Here is a 12,500-nt window from a genome sequence, read left to right as displayed (position 1 = left end):
GCTGCGGTGACGTGAACGAGCGACCAGCTCTGGAGCTCGACGTACTTCGAAGGCAAACAGCGCAAATTGCGATCGCGCTGGCTTTGCGCACGGCGCGGGAATCGGCCGGCGTTTCATTCCCACGTTTTCCGTGCACGCAAGCGTGCGCTTCCGACTCTCTCGCAAACGTGCGCGCTACATGGCAACAGACGTTCGCGCCTCGTGCTTGGACCGCTCTTTCCCTGCAGGTATCCGACTCCATCCTGCGGCGGTCTTACTAGAGGCGCGCACTCGTCACGCTGCAGTAGTATTGCCTCGTTTCCGTCTTTTCGAAGAATTGGCACAACGGTTTGCCACCGTCTCCCTCTCGTGAGGCCGCTGGCGCGTGGCTTTAGCGCTCAACGTACTGTCCATGATGCCGACGCGGTCAAAACGAGTCGACGGACGCACGTTCCCTGTGCGCCGAAGTCTCTCTTGATATGTGATCCGACCCTCAGACAGACGAAGCCAAGGGAAGACCCAAGGCCGCAATGTGCGTTCAAAGAATCAGTGCTCAGTGTGTCCTGCAATTCACACCAAGTCTCGCAGCTGGCTGCGTTCTTCATCGACCCGAGAACCGAGTGATCCACCGCTTAGAGTCGTGAAAAATAGTTTGTTCAATTCAGTACAGTACAACCAGGGTTTTAGGCACGTGGCGTCTCCCTGTGTGTGGTTTCGAAGAGCGCCTTTCGGCGTGCGCTCCTCCAGTCTCGCTCTTTCGGCGGCCGCGTCTCAGCAGCTGAAAGCCTAATGGCACTCCACTCCTGCTACTCGCGCGTGTGTTTTGCGCCCACGCCTTCCTCGCTTGCCCTCGAGGCACCTTATGCCGTTTGCGCGCACTCGAAGCCGGTTTTACCTGCCAACCATCCACCGGACCCGTGTGTCTCGTGTGCACGTTCACATCGCTCCACTAAAAATTGCAAAGAGCGACAGAGCCATGATTAGGGCTAAGCCGCTGTGGAGTCTTTAACGGCTACACGGCCACGGGCAGGGCTTCACCCCCATCGACGTGCTTCGCTTCAGTCAGCAGTAGGTTCATAGAAGGGCCTCAAACACACACACACTTTCGCATCGGCAGATCGCCGCAGCATAACCGCTGTTGATCCAACAGCCTACTTGAGACGAAAGACAAGAGCCCGGCGCGCGTACTCGCGCAGCTCTCCAAAACCACTCGGCCAGTGCCAGGGACGGCTCCCTGCGCCGGCGCCACAACAAGTCTACTTGAGGCGGAAGACGAAGCCAGCAAGGGCCTGGCCGCAAGTGCGTTCGAAACCGGGACTACAGTCCCTCGTCTGTCCGTACTTCCTCTTTCGACGTGCGGCGCCTTCCCAAAGCGCACAAGTCCGCTAACCGCAGAACGCTTCCGACGTAGCAAAGCCGCGTTTCCTTCGGTACTTCGCAGCAACGCCGCCTTTCCCTCGGCGGCGGGCGAATAGCCTGCAGACGTCGTCGCATTAAACCGCGATCTCGACACCTCGCGCGTCACGAGCAGGAGCCGACCGGCAGCCTCCGGCCCTTTCGGACTCGGTGGCATTTGCCGCGGAGGACGGGAGAGCACTTTAGGCCACGGTTCCTTCCGTACTTGGCAGCCGCACCCTCATACCGACAGTTCCATGACCGACCGAGCGCCACACCGTTCCTTTAGTACTTGGGTGGCAACAAAGTCGGGTCGTTACTCCATACTCGCCGCAGGAAGCGACCGGCAGCCGCCAGCCTTTTCAGACTCGGCAGCGTTTGCCGCGGAGGACGGGAGAGCGCTCGCACCACGGTTCCGTGTGTGTACTAAGCGGCAGCGGCATTAGCTCTCGACCGTCAGTTCCTTGACCGACCGCACGCTTCGCCGTTCCCCTCGTACTGGGCAAAGCAGCAGGTCGGGTCGTCTTACTCCCATTCCGCGCAAGAGCGCCAAAGCGGACAGAAAGCCCACCCAGTGTGCGTTACGCCGTTTCTACCCGCGGGCGCGGCCAAGCCAACCGTCCAAGGTTGCAGCCGGCGTCCACTGGGCGCAACAAATTTGGCACGGGGCGCCCCTCAAAATTCAGGCAGTCCCCGGCATGTTCGGGTATAGCCGTCCCCGCGTCCAAGCGGGGCCAGCGGCGGAAAGCGTCGGGCGCAGCGAGCTGCTTCACCCACACGGGGTAGAAACAATGGCGCTCGCCACCCTTCACAATCCGGTAATGATCCTTCCGCAGGTTCACCTACGGAAACCTTGTTACGACTTTTACTTCCTCTAAATGATCAAGTTTGGTCATCTTTCCAACAGACCGGCGCAACCGAAAGGCCGCGCCGGACATCGGTCCGAAGACCTCACTAAATCATTCAATCGGTAGTAGCGACGGGCGGTGTGTACAAAGGGCAGGGACGTAATCAACGCGAGCTTATGACTCGCGCTTACTGGGAATTCCTCGTTCAAGGGGAACAATTGCAAGCCCCTATCCCAATCACGAAAGAAGTTCCACGGGTTACCCAGTCCTTTCAGACAGGGATAAAGACACGCTGCTTCCTTCAGTGTAGCGCGCGTGCGGCCCCGGACATCTAAGGGCATCACAGACCTGTTATTGCTCTGTTTCGTGCGGCTAGGAGCCGCTTGTCCCTCTAAGAAGGTTGTAAGGTGCTGGGAACCCCGCACCTATTTAATAGGCTAGAGTCTCGTTCGTTATCGGAATTAACCAGACAAATCGCTCCACCAACTAAGAACGGCCATGCACCACCATCCACCGAATCAAGAAAGAGCTCTCAATCTGTCAATCCTCCCAGTGTCCGGGCCGGGTAAGTTTTCCCGTGTTGAGTCAAATTAAGCCGCAGGCTCCACTCCTGGTGGTGCCCTTCCGTCAATTCCTTTAAGTTTCAGCTTTGCAACCATACTTCCCCCGGAACCCAAACACTTTGGTTTCCCGGAAGCTGCCCGCCGAGTCATTTGAGTAACTCAGGCGGATCGCTGGTTGGCATCGTTTATGGTCAGAACTAGGGCGGTATCTGATCGCCTTCGAACCTCTGACTTTCGTTCTTGATCAAAGAAAACATTCTTGGCAAATGCTTTCGCAGTAGTTCGTCTTGCGACGGTCCAAGAATTTCACCTCTAGCGCCGCAATACGAATGCCCCCGTCTGTCCCTCTTAATCATTACCTCGTATTCCAAAAACCAACAGAACAGAAACGAGGTCTTGTTCTATTATTCCATGCAAGTTTATTCAGGCGACTCGCCTGCGTTGAGCACTCTAATTTTTTCAAAGTAAAAGCACCGGCCTTCTCGAGGCACACAATGAAGTGCACCAAGAAAGGACCGGCATGATGTTCAGTCCGAGCCGTCGCATCGGGTAGATGCACTACTCGTCTGGAACTGAGATCCAACTACGAGCTTTTTAACCGCAGCAGCTTTAGTATACGCTATTGGAGCTGGAATTACCGCGGCTGCTGGCACCAGACTTGCCCTCCAATTGATCCTCGTTAAAGGATTTAGAGTGTACTCATTTCAATTACGGGGCCTCAAAAGAGTCCCGTATTGTTATTTTTCGTCACTACCTCCCCGTGCCGGGAGTGGGTAATTTGCGCGCCTGCTGCCTTCCTTGGATGTGGTAGCCGTTTCTCAGGCTCCCTCTCCGGAATCGAACCCTGATTCTCCGTTACCCGTAACAACCATGGTAAGCAAGTAACCTACCATCGAAAGTTGATAAGGCAGACACTTGAAAGAAACGTCGCCGGCTCGTGGCCATGCGATCAGCACAAAGTTATCCAGAGTCACCACACAATACGGGCCGAAACCCGATCGATCTTGGTCTAATAAAAGCACCCGTCGCCCAAAGGGCTTCAGGCTCACTGCATGTATTAGCTCTAGAATTGCCACAGTTATCCAAGTAGGAAGAAACGATCTAAGGAACCATAACTGATTTAATGAGCCATTCGCGGTTTCGCCTTATTTCGGCATGTACTTAGACATGCATGGCTTAATCTTTGAGACAAGCATATGATTACTGGCAGGATCAACCAGGTAATCGTTCAACTGCGCGTCCAGCCTTTCAAGCAGGCCGGACGCCGTTTTTGCGATGCCGAGGCCACCTTCAGGCGCCCCAACACGCTTCGTTCTCGCAAAGGGTAGCACTTTGCACAGTCCGAGACGACGGCGTTCGAGCTCGCTACGGCGCCCTCCCCGCAGGGCCGGGTATCGCCACGCGGCAAGAAGCACGCAACATTCTCGATAGACCGGTTGTGTCGACTCGATCGCGGCTTGCGGTTTCTCTCGAGCCCGCAGCACTGGTGGACCGACCGACACTTGCAACGTAGCCGAGACGGCAAAGCCGCTAGGCGACGGGTCACGCCCGCGCCTTCGGCGCTTTCGTATTTGATTCGTCCGAGGACGATGCGGAACACACTTCGATATCGTGGAAAAAGCGTCGTCCGACAACCAGCCCCTAACGCATCAAGCGGATGAGGCTGCAGACGTCAGCTGTGGGATCCACGGGAGCGATACCGGGGACACGCTTGACGGGCACGAAGCCCGCCGCATATCAAACACCCAGGTCGCTTTGGGGGCGACTGCTCTCTGGGACCCCCATATAATAGCAGCGATAAGTACCCAGACCTCCATGGGGCCGTACTCGTGCCACTTTCGACGAGCGTTTGGCGAAAATCGTGCCGCCTCGTAACGCCGCGAGCAAGATTGAAAGCTTACGTCGGCAGCACAATGCCGAAGTCGTGAAAGCGCAGCGCGTCTACCGAATGCGCGAACGGCAATTTCTCGCTAATGGCCAGTACGGTTTCCTGCACAATTGCCTTTCTGTCGCCCTACGGGGCCCCCGGCCGATCGATTCGAGGCACGCTAGCACGGCCCCTTCGCCATTTCCGAGCACGAGTGCGAACAGTGCGGGCGGCGTGCTCGACGCCCCGGCTGACGTCGTTTCGGACTTTGTCTCTTCGCGTGCTCGCGGCAACGCCGCGGCCAACGACGACGTCTGCGCGGTTCTTTGCCGGTTCCCGGCGTGCTATAGTGCAGCCCTCTGCAGGGTGACACCGGCTCCGTCGTGGCCGTGCGGCGGCTTGTACGCAAAAGTTGCGTCAAAGGCGTCGCGCTCGCGCCGCCCCGGCACACGCGGTTTCGGACTTTGTCTCTTCCAGCGCTCGCGTAGTCGTGGGCACGATTGTCGACTTCGGAACGGTGCGCGGACACCGCCACGAGCACGCGCAAGACGAAAATCGCACTACGGTACAATGTCGGCCGGGGCCCTACGGCCCCTTACAGTAGCAGCGATAAGTGCCCAGACCTCCATGGGGCCGTACTCGTGCGACGCGGCGGCGTACTGCGCCGAGCCGAGCGCCAATATTTGGCTTTTGCAGGGCGGATTCGAGCTCTGGCGATTGCCGCGGTACCGCCGCTCACCGATTCAAGGCACGCTAGCGCGGCCCCTTCGCCATTTCCGAGCACGCGTGCGAACAGTGCGGGCGGCGTGCTCGACGCCCCGGCTGACGTCGTTTCGGACTTTGTCTCTTCGCGTGCTCGCGGCAACGCCGCGGCCAACGACGACGTCTGCGCGGTTCTTTGCCGGTTCCCGGCGTGCTATAGTGCAGCCCTCTGCAGGGTGACACCGGCTCCGTCGTGGCCGTGCGGCGGCTTGTACGCAAAAGTTGCGTCAAAGGCGTCGCGCTCGCGCCGCCCCGGCACACGCGGTTTCGGACTTTGTCTCTTCCAGCGCTCGCGTAGTCGTGGGCACGATTGTCGACGTCGGAACGGTGCGCGGACTACGCCACGAGCACGCGCAAGCCGAAAATCGCACTACGGTACAATGTCGGCCGGGGCCGTACGGCCCCTTACAGTAGCAGCGATAAGTGCCCAGACCTCCATGGGGCCGTACTCGTGCGACGCGGCCGCGTACTGCGCCGAGCCGAGCGCCAATATTTGGCTTTTGCAGGGCGGATTCGAGCTCTGGCGATCGCCGCGGTACCGCCGCTCACCGATTCAAGGCACGCTAGCGCGGCCCCTTCGCCATTTCCGAGCACGCGTGCGAACAGTGCGGGCGGCGTGCTCGACGCCCCGGCTGACGTCGTTTCGGACTTTGTCTCTTCGCGTGCTCGCGGCAACGCCGCGGCCAACGACGACGTCTGCGCGGTTCTTTGCCGGTTCCCGGCGTGCTATAGTGCAGCCCTCTGCAGGGTGACACCGGCTCCGTCGTGGCCGTGCGGCGGCTTGTACGCAAAAGTTGCGTCAAAGGCGTCGCGCTCGCGCCGCCCCGGCACACGCGGTTTCGGACTTTGTCTCTTCCAGCGCTCGCAACCATGTCGGGGCCGACGCCGACGACTGCGTGGTGTTTCAACGATTGCCGGCGTGACACAATGCAGCTGCGTGCGGGATGCCAGCGATTCCGTCGTGTCCGTGCGGCGGCTTGTACGCAAAAGTTGCGTCAAAGGCGTCGCGCTCGCGCCGCCCCGGCACACGCGGTTTCGGACTTTGTCTCTTCCAGCGCTCGCGTAGTCGTGGGCACGATTGTCGACGTCGGAACGGTGCGCGGACTACGCCACGAGCACGCGCAAGCCGAAAATCGCACTACGGTACAATGTCGGCCGGGGCCGTACGGCCCCTTACAGTAGCAGCGATAAGTGCCCAGACCTCCATGGGGCCGTACTCGTGCGACGCGGCGGCGTACTGCGCCGAGCCGAGCGCCAATATTTGGCTTTTGCAGGGCGGATTCGAGCTCTGGCGATCGCCGCGGTACCGCCGCTCACCGATTCAAGGCACGCTAGCGCGGCCCCTTCGCCATTTCCGAGCACGCGTGCGAACAGTGCGGGCGGCGTGCTCGACGCCCCGGCTGACGTCGTTTCGGACTTTGTCTCTTCGCGTGCTCGCGGCAACGCCGCGGCCAACGACGACGTCTGCGCGGTTCTTTGCCGGTTCCCGGCGTGCTATAGTGCAGCCCTCTGCAGGGTGACACCGGCTCCGTCGTGGCCGTGCGGCGGCTTGTACGCAAAAGTTGCGTCAAAGGCGTCGCGCTCGCGCCGCCCCGGCACACGCGGTTTCGGACTTTGTCTCTTCCAGCGCTCGCAACCATGTCGGGGCCGACGCCGACGACTGCGTGGTGTTTCAACGATTGCCGGCGTGACACAATGCAGCTGCGTGCGGGATGCCAGCGATTCCGTCGTGGCGGTGCGGCGGCTTGTACGCAAAAGTTGCGTCAAAGGCGTCGCGCTCGCACCGCCCCGGCACACGTGGTTTCGGACTTTGTCTCTTCGAGCGCTCGCAGCGATGTCGAGGCGATCGCTTACGTCTGCACGGTTTCCGGTGTGCTACAATGCAGCAGTCTGCCGCACTACACCTCTTGGTTGCCGAGGCCAGCACGGCAATTTACTGAAGCGAGCGCATTGCGCCCAGGCGGCAGCGGACTTTGTGCTTTCGGGAGTGCTCTTGCTGTAAAATTTGAACGGCTGCAGCTGCGCGAAGCAAGTGTACCTATTTTCACTCTCTCTCTGTCTGCCTTTGAGGCGACTGTAATTTCACTTTAAACGCAACTGGAGGCGGGAGCAACCTGATGAGAGTAGGTGGACTTCGGTACATGTTGTAATTTAGAAATTGCTTTCAAGCTTTGAGGACATACACCTTCGCGCCATCTGCTTTCCCCGTCTCTTTGGCACTTTATAGTATGTGCTGCATGCTCTGCATTCCAAAGAAACACGCCTGTGTCTCTCCCTCTCTCACGTTCTTCTTCTTTTTGTAGCTGCTGTTGTAGAAGATGCTATGCTCTTTAATCGCTGTAACATAGAGTGCTTGCACAAGCCAACAACTGTTGCGCGTTTTTTTTTTTTTTTTTTCTCTTCCCAAGACGTTTCTGCCATTATTCACTAACTCTCGTTCTTAGTATGCAATGGAGCGTTAGCTCGCGCCATCTACCTTTCTTTCTGTATTGCAAAGTCCGCAGGTTTTCCTAGTTCCGTACACAGATGGCGCTAATGCGTTTTGGCGCCAGGTTCGAACGACCTCGCTGTACTCGTGTTTCCCATTTGAATGTTTCAAAGGGGTTTGCGACAGGGGGTGGTTCTTGTGCAAGGCTGAGCTTTCCAGCTGCGTTTAAGCTATGCTAGCATGTGTGCGTATATATATATATATATATATAAATACACAAACACACACACACACACACACACACACACATGCATATATACATACACACACACGGTAATGGTAAAGATGATGAGGTAGCACTTTTTTTTTTTTTTTTACAATGCCTGTGTTTCAGATGGCGATCTTTCTCCCCTCTATGTTTCCGGTGGGAAGGAGTGTGCAGCGTTTTCTATATTTATTTTGTCATTCACTTCTATGTTGCTCGTCTTCGTACATGGGGCATGCTACCTAATTCTACCGGTCGATTCGACACGTTGCGATCCGTCCCGGCCTGTGCCGTATCAAAATTTTCAGTGGGCCTTGCGGTAAATAAAAAGAAATGAAGGAAATGCGCGTAGTATATTACAATTGCACACGGGCTTGAAACGAAGCCCTCAAGGAAGGTCACCTTGAGCGGTCGCATTCAGACGGAAGTAAGCATTCCCCTGGCGCGTTTTTTTCCGCTCGCCTGTTCCGTTTTCTACGAGGTTGCCTTGGTTGGTTTCGCGTTACAAGCAAGCTTGCACTCGGGTCTCGTTTCTACGCGACAGCGTTTCGTTAACAGCGAAAGACTGAGGCGTTGCGAGTTCATCCGTGAGATAGGGAGCGTTGAGTCTGTACACAGGCTGAATTTTATAATATTGCCCACGCTGTTGCTGAGGTTACCCATGTCGGCAGGGCGCCCACAAGGCAGTAGTACAATGAAGTGAAGTGAAGGACATCGCTTCTCGGCCTTTTGGCTAAGATCAAAGTGTAGTATCTGTTCTTATCAGCTTAATATCTGATACGGGTTCTATATGGACCCACGATATTAAACCTATTTTTGGAAGTTGGCGGAGTGCTTGAAGCCTGCTTCACCTCCGCCGCAGGTCGGCCCGGTATTGCACTACCTCCGGGATCGGCCCCGCTCACTTAGGTGAGACTTCATTCAATCAAAATGAAGAGCACAAGCTCAACGCGAGCAGTGACTTGACACGCACCATTCCTATACTACACGCAACGATGCCGGTTCGCGGACCACGAGAGTAATTAAACTGCCACTCCATCTGTGTGTAGCGTCGCACTTGTTGCGTCGCAAATGGGACAGCCGCTCCAGCAAATTTCTAGTTATGGGCTTCGAGAAAAATTAATGAAAGCAAAAGAAAGAACCAGAATTCCTATTTGTCCGATGTCTCTGAATGATTGTCTCCTGTAAAGAGCCACTTGGGGGGATGGGGGGTAGGATTAGCCGTGGGGTTCGCAATCAATATGAATCCCACTCAAAGCCAACACTGGATTTTGGAGTTCACTATCGCTTGGATCCGTAAACCACCGCGGCCACGCAAGCTCGCCCTGCCGCCGAAATCCGCTGCCCAAGTGGAAGAAAGATTCCCTATGAAAGAAAAATAGAGTGCCCGATTTCTGGCAACTACTGTGCAGCCTTTGTGTACACATTTTCGCAGCAGTGGGACCGAGCGCCTCGAAAACAAACTTGTCGTATGCCCAAATGTGGCGAAATATATTCAAGGGTTAAAAGGTGCCTCATCTTTCTAACCTGTATGTTACGAAGACCTGTTGCTACCTTTTCATCATGAACATCATCATCATCATCATCCTGGCTACGCCCACTGCAGGGCAAAGGCATCTGCCATGATCCTCCAAGTACCCCGGTCAGGTGCCGATTGTCGCCATGTAGTCCCTAATCTAATCTGCCCTCCTAACTTTCTGCCACCCCCTGCTACGCTTCCCTCCTCTTGGAATTCAGTCTGTAACCCTTAATGGCCACCGGTTATCTTCCCCCCAGATTGCATGCCCTGCGCATGCCCATTTGTTTTTCCTGGTTTAAACTTTGGTGTCATTAACGAGCGTTTCTTCTCGCACACCCCAATCTGCTCTATTCCGATCCCCCCGTGACGCCACACCCATCATCCTTCTTTCCAGAGCCCGTTGCGTCGCCCTCAGTTACCCTTCGGTAATCCTCAAAGCTTTTTGTTGGGGCACTCGTGGCATCTTTCTCGTTTAATGAAGTCAAATTTTTTTCAGTTTTGGGGGAAAACTCAATGAGCTAGGCGCGATTGTGTCCCTGGCGCCGCTCTCAACAAGATGGCGGCGCCCATGCTTTTTGCCTGCAGGTTCGGCCCTACGCAGAACACGCCTGCCGGGCAGTGTAGCCACGTTGAAGGGGCAAAGCGTAGTGCAGTGAAGCGCTTGCTCGGGCGAAAAACGCAAATATGAGCCAAACAGGAATTTCCATTATTGGAAATTCCAGTTCAGTTTGCGCATTGCGTTCGCCTAAGGTAAAGAACACAAATGCGAGTGCCACAGCAGTCAAGTCAAAGCTTAGGATTGCGTATCATTTTTTTTTTTTTTTTTCTTTTCGTGCCTTTTACTCCTGGCCTGCGTGGCCCTAGCGCGCATGCACACGAAAGTAATGAAATGCTGAAAACACGAAATAATGCGGTGCGGCTGTATCATATCTATTTTGTGCGCTTTGTTCTTTGTGGACTACAGCGGTGTGCGTCATGAGAAAGTTTCGGTGCCCTTCTTGGGTGACCAGTGAAGCTATATTTAAAACCACATTGATTTGTACGGTTATTGCTACAAACTGCGTGTGGGTGTTTTTCTTTTTCGCTGCCAACGATGGGTTATCGCAACCGCGATCGGTTCTGCTGCTACGCTAGACGCGTGCTTGCCAACGGTTGGCTCTATACGCGACCCGCGACGCGTGGTCGGCACATTCAAGCAGTCAATTGCAAACCGTTCCAAGAAAAAGGATGTACTCCACTTGCCACCTAGTTCGACGATTGTACTTTCTGACCCTCGAGGAAGCGCCGCCTTCCCACGTTTTCTATAATACGATAAGATTCAGAGCGACCGCGACCACTTGTCTTTGTCAATATCTCGGAAACGCTTTCTTTGTTTTCTTTTTTTTTTTTTAAATCCAGATACTCAGACGCGCCCGTGTTCACGCGCACTTGTTCTCTCCGATAAGCAGGGAAGCTCGGTTGGGGTGGTGTCGGGCCTTGCGCATGCGCTGCTGAGCTCGTCGCTTCGCCGGCCGGTCGATGCTGGCGCGGTACTGGTAATGAACTTCGACGTGCATGGTGAAACGTCACTTTGTATTGCCACTGTAGACTAGCAATGCAATGTGTTTGCGAGCGATTGGATAAATGAGAAAGCGTGCACTGTCTACAGTTCATGCCCCTCTAGAGTAGTGGAAATGTTGCTCCAAGTGTTAGGTTTGTAATTTGCGCCTACGAACATGAACTAAACAAAGAAAATGGTCTGCAGCCGCCTTCGCTTCATAAAATTCCCGTACGAAGAAATTTCCGTGCGCGAATGAGAGAGCAAAAGAGAGAAACCATGTTAAGAAGAATGGCTGCCTTTTACGTGATCTCGCGCATGAAACCAGACGATAGATTAATTTTAGCCGTTCATTTTGATTTGCCGAATGTAAACCGGAACACTTTCTCCACGCGGTCTTCAGATTTGAATGGCAATCAATCACATCCTTTCTTTTTTTTTTTTTTTTCTGTTTCTTTCTATCTGGAACCGAAAGAATTCAGAACGCCATTTCAATCTTAGATTCGATTAGATATCGCGACTGGTATGCTGAAATATCACGCCTTATCTGGTGTTAACCTTCTTGATCACGGCAATAAAAAATCGCCAGTTCCCGAACTTTAATCGCGCCGAAGATGAACCGATATGCTGGATTCTTATTGTCATGATTTTATAGAAAGCGCTGGTTCTATGGCTAGCTTTGAGGAAAAGAAAAACATCGTTCAGGAATGTATAACTCTAAACAACTAAAAAAAAAAATCTGCCGGCAATTGGTACTACAACGAGAGTACTGAGAATACTGGAAAAGATGAAATCCAATCATGCTGAACTGAACTGAGATTATTTCATCAAGACATGCCCCGAAAAACGTGGCCACTTTCAATGATAATTTCAAATGTGATTTCTTTCTTTTTTTTTTTTCTTTTTTTTTTTTTTTACGACGGATAATAATTATCTTTCCAATGGCGGATGTGAAAATTTCAGAGCACGTCATTTTCGAAATCCCAAGGCCCCGGACGCATTCTCTCTTCTTTAAGTATTTTGGTGGTGCACACGGAGGAAAATTTCGCGCACGTAATTTATAAACTAGTAGTTGATTTTCTAGAAGAACACAAAGTGCTGACAAACGGCCAACCAGGACACAATTAAATTGGTATTACGCACGGTTTCGAAGCCGCGGTAACAAAAGGGTAACAAAGGGACGTTCATTTCGTGGTGTCGATTTCACGTCTCTCACAATAAAAAAAAAAAAAATAATAATAATAAAAACTACTGCATAAAATAGGTTTTCCCAAACTGGATGGTTTCGATCAGCTTTTGAACAGCCCTTCCTTAAATTGAGTTGGCGTTGATTGAGC

General features: G+C 54.1%; 3 non-coding genes across 3 annotated transcripts; 1 reads left to right on the top strand and 2 right to left on the bottom strand.

Annotated features, from left to right (window-relative positions):
• Positions 1 to 466: 466 nt before the first annotated feature.
• Positions 467 to 619, bottom strand: LOC140213807 (5.8S ribosomal RNA). The gene has a single exon (XR_011890792.1). It is a non-coding gene; the product is annotated as a 5.8S ribosomal RNA (ribosomal RNA).
• A 1,574-nt stretch (positions 620 to 2,193) lies between these two features.
• LOC140213843 (small subunit ribosomal RNA) lies at positions 2,194 to 4,008 on the bottom strand. The gene has a single exon (XR_011890824.1). It is a non-coding gene; the product is annotated as a small subunit ribosomal RNA (ribosomal RNA).
• Positions 4,009 to 8,820: 4,812 nt separating this feature from the next.
• Positions 8,821 to 9,012, top strand: LOC140213811 (U2 spliceosomal RNA). The gene has a single exon (XR_011890796.1). It is a non-coding gene; the product is annotated as a U2 spliceosomal RNA (small nuclear RNA).
• The last annotated feature ends 3,488 nt before the right edge of the window (positions 9,013 to 12,500 follow it).

The sequence above is a fragment of the Dermacentor andersoni genome, chromosome 10 (assembly GCF_023375885.2).
Source record: "Dermacentor andersoni chromosome 10, qqDerAnde1_hic_scaffold, whole genome shotgun sequence".
NCBI classification, from domain to species: Eukaryota; Metazoa; Arthropoda; class Arachnida; order Ixodida; family Ixodidae; genus Dermacentor; species Dermacentor andersoni.
The sequence above is the reverse complement of the archived record's forward strand: the minus strand, read 5'-3'. Positions and strand labels throughout refer to the sequence as shown.